We start from the raw sequence: 12568 nt of genomic DNA, 5'->3' as shown, positions 1-12568 counted from the left end.
GTGATCTTCTATAATATTAAACTATGTATATACTCATGTGTACATATATGAAACATTTCACTGAAATGTGAAGGTATGCTATTTTAATTCTCCTCAAATATAAAACTAATATAATTGCTTTTGTTAGTCTGCCAGTGCTCACTAGTATATTTTTTTGAGTAGTTTGAGTTGCAATAATATATTAAAATTTATTGGCAATGAAGGTGCTATCATGCAACTAGTATTATATTAGTATTATATTATAATCTTTTATATTGTGACACAAAACTCATGCGTTAAAGTGATTTTCCTATAATTTACCAAGACCTTTTTGAAAATATAGGCGGAATTCAATATAAAATAGTTCAGTTGATAGAAAATATTGAAAATGGTTTGAAGAAGAGAGAGAGAGAGGAGAGGAGAGCATATCGAGTTAACAGAATATTTTAATTTTTATTATACTTATGACTTTAATCTATTTGTATTTTTATATAATTTTATTAATTATAATAAAAAATATTTTATATTAAAAGTCCTTAACTAGAGTTATTTGAACTTTCATCAAAAATACCTACGATCCAGAAATAAAATTCTCATTATATCTCTCAACATTCTCTTTCAATTCCAAATTTTGCTGTAATACTGTATTTAACTCTCTTCAAATAATTCGCTATATTGCTTCTCTTTCGAATTAACAGTTGTTGCATATTATGTAGACAGTATTTAATTATTGAGAAATTATCAACACACATCACAGTAATATTATAGTATAAACGATACTATAATATCCATACAGACGGAGCCAGAAGAGATATCGAAAATTATTATCCGGAATTTAGATAGGTTCCTCAAGAGAACTGGGTGGCTAAAAGAGACCATCTGTAAGCATACGCTTGGCGTAATGACAGCACATTTGTAATAATTAGAGTGTGGTGAAAGTGCTAGACCTGCCACATCAACCAACCAACCAATCAAAATATTATAAACCATAGGAATATTACTTGAATTATGGAAGTGTTTAAAATTAATGCAAAATATTGTTCAATTCAAATAATTTAGACTAATTTTAGAGAATTAAAGATTTTTTCATTTATTTTCGTAATACCAAATATTTAACATACTCTTTAACAGAATATGCACTTACATAACAATATCATGTATACATTATGCTCTCAAATATTGATCGTGTAACTTAAAAATGTTATTCTCGTATATTTCTTATGTATAGCTAACTATCTATCTATCTACATTATTATTTATATAAGGGTTACAATTTTACGAAAATACTGACTGTCATGTATAAAACTGATTCAACCATGAATGATAAGAATGTAAAATTAAAAGAACAGACAACTACACAAAACAAATAAAGTCAAAAGTTTTTTTTTTTTTTTTTTTGAGAAGAAAAAAAAAATGATAAAAGAACAGAAAATTTTTTTTTAATCAAATGAGTTGCAAAAAAAAAAAAAAATAAAAAATACAGTGAACGGGAGAAAAAAAAAACAAGAAAAAGACAAACAAACCGACAATCAACAATAATAACAATTGAAAATTGCACAAAACATACATACATACATACGAAAAAAAAAAGTGCACAGTAGTTAAAAATTATTGAATGTGCGCGATATGAAAGAAAATTTTAACAATTCTAAAGATTTTTTTTTTTTTATTTTATTTTTATTTTATGTTGCTTTTCTTTTTTTTCGCTTTTCATGACATGAGCAGTTACACAATATTACAACATAATATATAAAAAAAAAAAATTGTCTGTTTTTGTAAAACTGTAATGTAAATAGGAAAAAAGTACACATACACACTTCTTGTACAATAATGAAAAACATATACAAATATTCACACATACCCTACATTAGTATCTATCCTACATATACAAATATGTAGGGTAGGTACTCAGTGGTATTATAAAAATTAAATGAAAAATGTAATATTTTATTTTTCAAGGACTCAAGGAGATGATAATGAAATATTTTAAGTGATTTAATAAAATAGAATCGTTGTCGTCATCATCGACGTCGTCTGTAATTTTTGTAATTTAAAAAAATAATTCCAATTTTTTTATTTTTAAGCAATTTCATATTATTTATTATCGTTGATCTAAAAAAAAATTTTTTTTTATTATAAAATATTAACTAGGTTAAGTTTGATTTAACTTAAGTGATAACAAGAAAATTAATTTTTTAATAGAAAAAAAAAATATAAAATTGTTGAATCATGTAAAATTTCGATTTAATAATGCAATTCGTTTCTTTTTTTGCAATGATAGTATGTAGGTAAATGCAGACTTTGCCAGTTACCTATTTAATTATAATAAAAATTTTAAAAAAGGATTTTTTTTATATTTTGCAAAATTTTACGACTATTACAAAATTATTATATTTTACGATAATTATTAGAGTTTATCCTTAAATGTCCTTGTTAAACTGATTTGCTATTTGTAAGTTTGCTATGTAGGTTTTTTCAATATTTTTTCCAATTAAATTTCACATACCTAGAGTCATTCCAAAAATATTTTTTGTGCATTGGAGAAATTTTTATATGTATTAATTTTTGAAATTAGCTATAATTTTTTAAAAAAGAAAAAAAAATTTTAATAATATTTCAAATATATTATAAAATTAAAAGAAATATTGTAATATTTTACATCATATAAGTTTAAAGTAAAAGGGACTTTACTTTAAATTTTTGTAAAAATTAAAATTGGCACACATGTTTGGTGAAATTGTCTGCTCTATCTATCCTTTCAATGAAAGCCAATTTAGATTTTATATTATTTAAGAATTAGATTTTCACATAATTCTTGTGAACAAACCAAACACTTTAAGTTTGAATAAAAATTTCATGAAAACTTTTCACTGAAACCGTTCAACAATATACACGGTTCAACAAGTTCAGTGTTACTATCATATAATGTACAATGGTAGATATTTGGGACAATGTTGAAAATGAAATATCGTTTATATTATTATAATATATGTAAGTGTACTGTTAAAATTAGATGGCATTTTAAAATTACCAGTTGACTGAGATTGTTTTTAATTCGTAAATTCTTGTGGAGCGGCTTTCATCTGAAAATTTTGTATTCAAAATCATTAATGTTAAATTGATTCAAAAATTTTCTTATATTTCTTTTGAAAAGTAGCCGTAAAACTAGTTGTTCCTTGAAGAATATGTTGTTATAATACTAGGAAATTTACTCTGATAAAGGTTACAATACATTTAAATTCACAATTGAATCAAGGTTACTTTAATCACTTGTAAATTTAAAATTTCAAAATAATTTATAATTAAAAAAACTTTCGTCAATTGATTAAAAATTTCTTTTAACGAAAGCAAACAAGAAGTGGCCTATATTATTTTCTCGAAAGCTTTTGTCTTCATTAATAAATTGTGAATATCTTTATGTAACAATAATGAAATATGTGCTATAAATTAATTGTAAACTTGTTTTCGTTTTAAAATAATTTTTTAATTAGGTTAAAAAATCAGATTTTTATTTTTGCTTTATTGAAAAGTTTTAACAACATTCTCTTTTTTATTCTTTCTTTGATGCACAAATCCTGAAAAATTTCAATATGATTTTGCTTTATTTTTATTATTTTTCTTCTTATTATATTTTAAACTCAAATTTAATAAACTTAAAACTTTTCAATATGTTTTCATCTTAAAATCATCACCCACAATATTTTTAATTTTTCATTTTTTTTTAATTTATTTTCCTTCCTTTTTTTTACTCTCTTGCTAAATTAATGTTTATTCTTCAAATAACAAAAATTATTACCTCATTATAATATAAATAATTATTTCAATAAAAAAAAAGGAAACTTTTTTAATGTTTTGTCTCTCATTCTTTTTGATGATGATTTTTCTCCTTGCCTCACATTCATTTATTCTTTAAAATACAAGGAAAAATAAAACACGATTTTATTTCTCATTTAACTCATCCCTTATACTCTTTTTTTTTCTTCTTTTTTGTCTTTATTCTTAAAATTTTCTTTTGTCTCATTGCATAAACTCTCTTAGTGTATGTATAGGTTCTTCACGAAGAAGAAAACAAGCAAAGAAAGAAGAAAGATAAAATTGAGACAAAAAGTTTCACAGAATGACATTTGTGTCAACAACTAAATTAAAAAAAAGAAAAGAAAATAAAACAAGAAAACACAAAAATAAATAAAAAAGATGCGAATTATTCGCATTTCGAAGAATAAAGAGAGAAGAGTGTTGAGTGTGGGAGACGATTTTATTGTATTTTTGATTTTTTTTTTCTCGAAATTTAAAAAAATTAAATTTTATTTTTGTACTAGAAAATATTCCAAACAGAGCAAACAAAATTTTGAAATATTTTTGATAATTTAACAATTTCACAGGTTTTCTCACAGATTTATTGCAATTAAAAAAATGTTTCAATAACAGATTTTACTAAAAATATAATGACATATTTTTTAAATTCGAAAATCTCGCTTTATTTGAATCTTCTTTAATTTTTAAATTTTTTTTATTAATATTCACTACAAGTTCTACTTTAACTCTAATCGAATTTTAAAATTACAGAATAATTTTTTATTCCGTAAAATTAGACAATTTCGCAAAATAATATCATAATAAGTGAACAATACAACCTATAATTACAATAATTTTGTGAACATGGTTGAAGTTCCAAAAATTTTATAATTTCGAAAGCAGCAAGGACAATATTGAGTATTTTTGTAGAACAGTTTTCGAACCAAATGTATAGAAAAAAATCAAAACGATTATTTTTTATGCCAATCATACCATATAAGAATCACATTATCCCTGTTATGCCAAATATATATGTAATAATAAAGGAATATGTAAATAAATAATGAAAGGGTTAAAAAGAATGAAATAATTGAAAGAAACTGATAAACAAAATATGGAGAAATACATAAAGCAAGACAAGGAAGGTGAGGACGAAATGTGGTTGTGCAAAAATTCATTATTGAATTTTCATTGTGTTTTTTTTTTCCTTTATAATCTTTACTCTTTATCTTTCCCTCATGTCCCTTCAATTTTTTTAGTGCAGATCATAACTGCAACACAGAGAATTTTCCTTTATTTTTCACAACTCTTTACCATTTTTATAGTCTTTTAAGCTGTATATCATTTTTATATTTGTTTTTTATATATTTATAAATTTGTATTAGTTGCAATAAAGTCAACAAAATATTGTATACACCCATATTACAGTACAAAGCATATTGATCGAATGTAATGATAGGAGGTAAAAAGAAAAAAGATCAAAAAAAAAGAAGATCAAAAATAGGAGTTAGAGAAATGAAACTTTTAACTGATTTTCTCTAATACGAGTATGTCTACCTACAAAAAAATAATTAATATCATTATTTACAACAGTCGAATCTCGATATTATTATAAAAATTAAAACAAAATTTAAATATTTTATTTATAATCGTTGTGCTATTTCTAGCACAGAAATTAATTTCATCTATTTTTATTGATGAACAGAATAAATCAAAATTATGAATAGTAATTATAGTTTGATTTTAAAATATTCGTTGTTGTTTTGGCCACCATCATAAAGCTGAAATCGAATAGCAGTAACCGACGAATCACAATATAGAAATTAAAAAGCTGGAACAGAAGTCTTATGCTTTCTTTAATTTGTTGTAAGAATTACGAAAAAAATCAAAGATTTAAAAAATGCACTTCTTCAGTACATTTCATATACAAAAGTCATAAAAAAATTCTTGAGTTAGGAGTAAGATTTGGCATAAAAATCTAAACTTGATTCAGAAACAGAGTATAAGAGTATATAATTGCGAGATTATTATGTTTACGCAGCAGTTCGCTTTTATAGTTAATAAAATTTTTTATTAAGTTAAGATGTTATTCAACACCAACACGCATACGGTGTTGAAAAATTTTAACAAAGAAAATTTAATAATAATCGCCTGCTTTTGTCATAAAGTACAGCCCACCTGCAACATATAAAAAGAATTTTGTTAGAAAGCATAGTTTTGCACATTTTCGCCGATAGATGGCTTCTTTCTTTCGTATGTTCATACTTCCAACTGCACTCTTCTTCTCTTTTCATTTAAATGCAACGTGAATTAAATCAGTAACAAAAACAATGTATTTAAAATTCTTAGATTTTAAGAATTCCATTAGAATTTCATAAAATATTTTTTTTCCCTTCTTTGATATGGCAGGATTAAGTAGTTAAACTGTACATTTTTTTTTACTTTTAGATATTTTTTTTTTTACAATAATTTGCTGACATTTTATATAAAAAAAAAATATGTACAATAAAATAACAAAAAAGCAATTAAAATTGAAATAGAGTTAAAAAAAAATATAATAAAAAAAATTTAATTTTTTTCTTTCTTAAAATTTTTCGTTATTCCTTGCTCTTAACTTTCCTCTCCATGTTGCTTTTTTTTTTTATTTTCATTTTTTTTTTATCAAAAATCAGCTTTATTTAATTGGAATAATGGAATTGCAATAATAAAAGTAAAATAGAAAGAAAAGAATGTCTGAAAGTAAAGTTTGATTTTACAGATTTTTCTCTGTTCTTTTTTTTTCATGATATTTAAAGAGCACTGTTTGAACAGTTAGAAAATTTATAAGTACGTCATAGTATAAAACATTTTTTTTAAATGAACGAAATAAAATCCGAAAAAAATAGAAACTTTTCAAATTATTTGAATGCAATATGAACTTTTCTCCAGTTAAGTAGAATAATGGAAAAAATTGCATATTTTACGGCTAAAGTTACAACTCATACAAGTTATAATAATATTTTGTGTTATTTATTTTTTTTTAGCTAGAAAGAAACAAATTAAAGAATCAAATTTTAAATTTACGTAATTAAAGATGTGGTTTTTAAAAATTTTTTGCTCAACTGGAAACATTTCAAATCTCTAGAGTAAATAATAAATAGAAACAACAGTAATAATAGTAACAATACATTAAAATAAAACCCAAACACCGTAAATGAATCGAGATTCACTTAAAATATTCGAAGATTTTTGAATATACAAGCGATTGCCAGCACATATTAATTATTAAAGATTTAGAAATTAAATTTCTAATTATTCTTATTTTTGTAGACGTGCAAGTATAACAAATGGAAATTTCTTCATATAACGGCCGAACAGATGGATAACGTAATCAAAGAAACGAGTTAAAAGCAGGAAAATTTAAAAAAATTTTCTCCTCGAACTGGACTCGAACCAGTGATCTTCCGTTCTCTAAGCGGACGCTCTACCAACCGAGCTACAAAGATGTGAAGAAATTGCTTTCAAATAAAATAATGTACACGATTTCTAAGTATTGTTTACATTTCATGCTACTTGCAATCTTCTATTTCAAACACACAATTACAAGAACATATAAATATGTATTGTGCCTATTGTAAACATATCAAATGAGGCGTATTAGTGGTCTATCCAAAATTTTTCCAGAAAGGAATTATTATGTTCGATAGAACTGTAATGACCTAAAGAATTGTTCTATTTTTTTTTTTTAATTTTAGTTTACTCCTCTATTCACTCTATTTTGACATAAGATTGTGTTTTACCTTTTACAAATTTTCCAAAAAATTAAGTATTTAACGTTCAGTCTCAATTTACTCAAAATGTAATTTTTCATATTGAGTACCTCAAATATAAACAACTACACGTTGTATTTTTAATTAGTTATAATGCCGTAGAAGTTCTTTTTCAAAATTTTCCAAATACTTCGTATAAATTAAGAGTAATGAGTAGTTTTAATTATTATAAGCAGAGCTACTGATGATCTCAATAATCAAAACCATTAAATTTTTGTATAAATTTGAGTGTATTGTAGAATTGCAGAATAAGTAAAAAAATTTTATGTTACATTTACATTACATTTTAATAATTTCAAATACCTGCACATAAACGATTTCCAAAATTGTGTCCTTTTTATTATTGGTTTAACCATATCTCATTTAATTTTCTTCATTAAACTGCCAAATGTGAGAAAGAAAAATTAAGAAGAAAGTTTCTTTTTTATTTTGCTCTTGCACATGATAAGAAAGCAAATTATCTCAACTAAAATAACATTTAAATAATCAATAATAAATCATAATAAAATCATAAATATTATTTTTTTCCCTTTTTTTTCTCTCTCATTTTAATTAAACAATCCTTTAATAAATTTATCATAAATCAGAGCAACAAAGAAAGTAAAAATGGGAAGTGAAGGCAAAAAAAAAATTTAAGAGAAAAACAAATAAACTCAATTTTCTCTACCATTGAATTCGGAACAATTTTTAAAACCCGGAGAAAAAAAAAAAGAGAAAAATAAATAAAAAAATTATCTTGCATTTTCTTTTCACCTCGCATAATTTTAAAGTTTTATTGAAGGAAGTAAAAATGAAAATGAATTCCTCGGCATTGTTTTTTCATTTTTTCATCTTTTTTTTTTCAATATTTCATTGTTTTTCCCAATTTCTTGATGATTTTTAATCGAAATCAAAAGCAAAATCCACAAGAAAGGATTTGTTATCCTTTATTTTTAATAAGAAAATCGATAACCCATATTATTAATTTTTCGCTTTTTCTCCTCCACAAAAATTATCTTTTAAAAGTTCCAATTTTTTTTTGTTCATTATTATAGGGACTTTCAATTTTATAATCGAAAGGATCTTCTGTTGCGGATAAAAAAATTTCGTTTTTTTTTTTTTGGTTGGGAAAGGATTTTTTTCTTTTTGCTTTTTATTTTTATTTTTAGCGAAAAATAGTAATTTCATTTCGCTTGATTTTTGTTTTTTGTTAAAATATCCTTATGATTTATGAAGCAGGATATATTTTTTTTTCGTTTCTTTTTTATATTTTTTTTTTTGGAAATGAATGCACTTTTCTCTTCATGCGAAATAATTACAATTTTCCTATAGATTATTTAAAAAGGAAAGACAAATTTAACAAAAAAAAAAAAGCAGTAAAGGAAAACAAAAGAAAATAAAGAACAAAAAAATTGAGGAAAAATTTTTTTAAGAAATTTCAAAATAAGGGAAAAAAATTTTTTCTTTTCTTTTCCTTCTACCAAATTTATTTTAACTTTTAAGCCCCCATAACTTTTTAAGATTTAAACTTGAAGAGTTCATTTTCGAAATAATTTTTTTTTTCCTATTTTATTTGCTGTTTTTTTTTTCATTTTTTTTTATGTCATTATTATAGTTTCATAATAATTATGGATTCAGTGTCAATTTTATATGCAATATTTTTATGGTACTTTGTGTTAGTGTGGCCAATATTACTAATTAGAAGCCAATAAAATTTTTAATATAATAAATGAGCTCTCTAAATGTTACGTTAAAAAACAAAGAAATGGAATGGTCTGAAAATTGGAAGCAAATCAAAATTACCATTCATATTAACCAAAAAATGGAATCATTACAGTTCCAAAAAATAGTGCAATGTACTAACTAAGCTAGTAAATATTCAAAGTTTTCTTGACTTTTAGTTTAATTTCTTCAATTCTCACTTGTCGTTCAATTTCTTATAATTTACAGAAATTAATATTATAATTAAAAGATTTTTATTTACAGCTACTCTTTAAATTTATGTATCGGAAAGCTTTTATGAGGAGTCTTCCATTATATTAACGTAAATTCATTAGGAGCGCGGACGAATTTTAAATTGTATATTTAAAGATATTATAATTTTTCAGTACTTTCCAATAGTTCTAAAAGCAGAAACCACAGAAATAAATGCTATCAATTTAATCTAGATTAAAAACTGATTCATTTAAAAATTTTTAATACAACTGACAATTCCAAAAAGTAGATAATTTAGACCATTATAATGAAAATAAAAATTAAACAGAGAATTTAACAAAGAGAAAATGAAATAAAAAAATTAGAACACAAAATATCAGAAAAAAAAAAAACGAAATTAAGAAATCATTCAATTGTTTCAAATATTCGATTCGACAAAATTTATATTTTTTTTTCTTTAATTTTCAATTTTTCAACAATTCATTGTTGATTTTCAATTAAATTTTTTTTTAATGATATTAAATAAGAAAATAAGAATAAGATTTCTTATTGATTTTAAAGGCAATTGAATTGAATTTAGATTTTCACATCTACGTTTCTTAATTTTAAAGAAATGTAAGAGTAAATTTTAAGGATTTTATTACATCTGAAAATTTTACTCTTAAATATTGCTCCAAATCTTATCATTTCTTTTAAATTTTATTTATAGTTATTTTTTTACATTCTATTAGGATCTTTAAAATTTTGACATAGAAATGATTTTTCTGCTATATCTTCTGTACCATAAATGGTTTTGTGACATTTAGTTTAGTTATTTAAAAAAAATTTCATTGTTCCGTAAAACTTCATTGAAAATAGTAGTGGGGAAAAAGAAAACTAAAAGAGTACGAAAGGGAAAGCATTAACATTTTTCTAAAGTTTGAATGCTTATGTTTCTAAAAGTACATAAAATGCATAGAAGAGTATTATGTTGATTTAAAGAATTCTACTACACCTCTCAAAAACTGTTTGTTTAAAGAGCCTATCTTTTCCGGAAACGAAGCTGTAAGCAAAAAAAACTTGGACAAATAAAAAATTTCGTGAAAATTCGTAAAAATTCCTGTATCTCACATAAATCCTTGAGATTTAGCACTCACTCCGGATCAAAAGTTCTTCCAATTTTTGATCATTTAACCAATGGTATATGTTGTTTTATACCTCTCTCAATCACCCTGTATACCTATATGTTATTTTACATTCGTAAAACATGTTATACATTTTATTAGAGTTTTGTTTTCATTTTATATTTTTTTAAACCATTTAATTCTTACTAAAATATTCATTTAAATAAATTTCAGTAATATTTATTTAGTGGTTAATAAATAAGTAATTTATTTAAAAAAAAAAGCCAGGAATGAATTCAATTGATATTTTTATATATATTTAATTAATAACAAATTAAAACACAAAAATAATAAAGAGAAAAATACAACAAAAAAAAAATTCAAGCAAAAACTATTAAAATAATAGCACGTTTTACTAAATTAAATAAAATATGAATAAAATTTAATTTATTCTCAATGCAAATTTTTCCAATAATTTTTGATTGCTTCTGTATACCATATATAAGTACCCATATAGAAGGTGTTATACTTATGCATAGCATAGGTGAGATATTATTATTGTATTGCCAAAAAAAAAAAAGCCAGGATAATAGTAAATCAATTTAAGTCCAGGAAAAAAAAAAACAAAAAAAAAAAGACAATAAAAATAAAAGGTGAAAAATATGTTAAAATTTTTAAAATCATTTTTTTTAACATCAAATAGGGAAATAAAAAAAAATATTTTTTCAATTTTCAATTTTTTTAATTTTTGTTTTTTTCGGTGTAAATTTTTAAACGTTTATAATATTGTGATTTTACTTAATAACATTGTTATTACCGGATTGACAACATTTAACACTTATTATTTACAGGCTGTTATGAAACATTTTATAGCCATTAATAGTATGAAGAACTATAAGTAATTTTCAAAACTAAAAACTATGAATTGAATAAAAGTTTTTCGGGACATTTAGCCTGTGTGTACCTTATGGTAGCCGCAGCGATCTAATCTAACCTAACCCAATAAAAGTTTGAGATCAAAAGCATTTTATTACATTTTTACGTCAAATTTTTCATGACCGTACCAAAACTTCTTTACTTAAATAATATTGACAATGTTTTATAACTCTAAATGTTTCAGCCTCAACACAACGTTCTCCAGTGGCCTAAGTGTATTCCTTGGTCTAAATTTTTAGTAGATAATCAAGCACAAAAAATATATGCTTCTGGAATATTTTATACTTTTTTAACTTCCTAAACTATTTTCATATTTATTACCATATTATATGCATTGAACGTAAATAACTAATGGAATATCGAATAATTTTTAGACAGACTGTATTTTAATATATCATTATTTCTGTACACATATAATTTAACAATGAAATGTGTACATAACATTATACAATTCTATATGCTCGCATATAAAATATTTGAAGTAAAAACCGAATTTTATTTGTAATTCTTTTTTTTTTTTCATTTAAGCTTAAAAATTGTTGAATTGACAATGATTGTTATAATTGTTATATAAATCTGATTATCTGAATTTAATATGACATTTAGTAATTGGTTTATCTGTATGTTTGTGTATTGAAATGCAGTAAGATGTAAAGTAAATACCGCGCAATTACTTTTGCCACACAAAAGTTTAAAAAAAAATATTTTCATTTCGAATCACTTGTTGTTAAGTTCTTGGTCTATATAAGGTCTGTTCTTGGGTCTTGTATATGAAATTACATACATACCTAGTTACTGGAAATTCAAAACCAACATAATGTAATTTTCTTCAGAAAAGAAATGTGACTTATCGAAATATTTGAAAATATTATGATAGTTGTTTCTTTGATCTTAACTTTTTTCTATTAAAATTTAATAATTTATTTAATAATTTAATAATTAACTCTAACATAGAAAATCCGATTTTACGGAAAATATAAAGTACTTAGAGAGAAGAAACTTAAATAAACCCAAAAATTCGCCACAAAACTT

The sequence above is a fragment of the Condylostylus longicornis genome, unplaced genomic scaffold, assembly GCF_029603195.1.
Source record: "Condylostylus longicornis isolate FDR11 unplaced genomic scaffold, ASM2960319v2 ptg000038l, whole genome shotgun sequence".
Classification (NCBI taxonomy): domain Eukaryota; kingdom Metazoa; phylum Arthropoda; class Insecta; order Diptera; family Dolichopodidae; genus Condylostylus; species Condylostylus longicornis.
Note: the sequence above shows the minus strand (reverse complement) of the source record.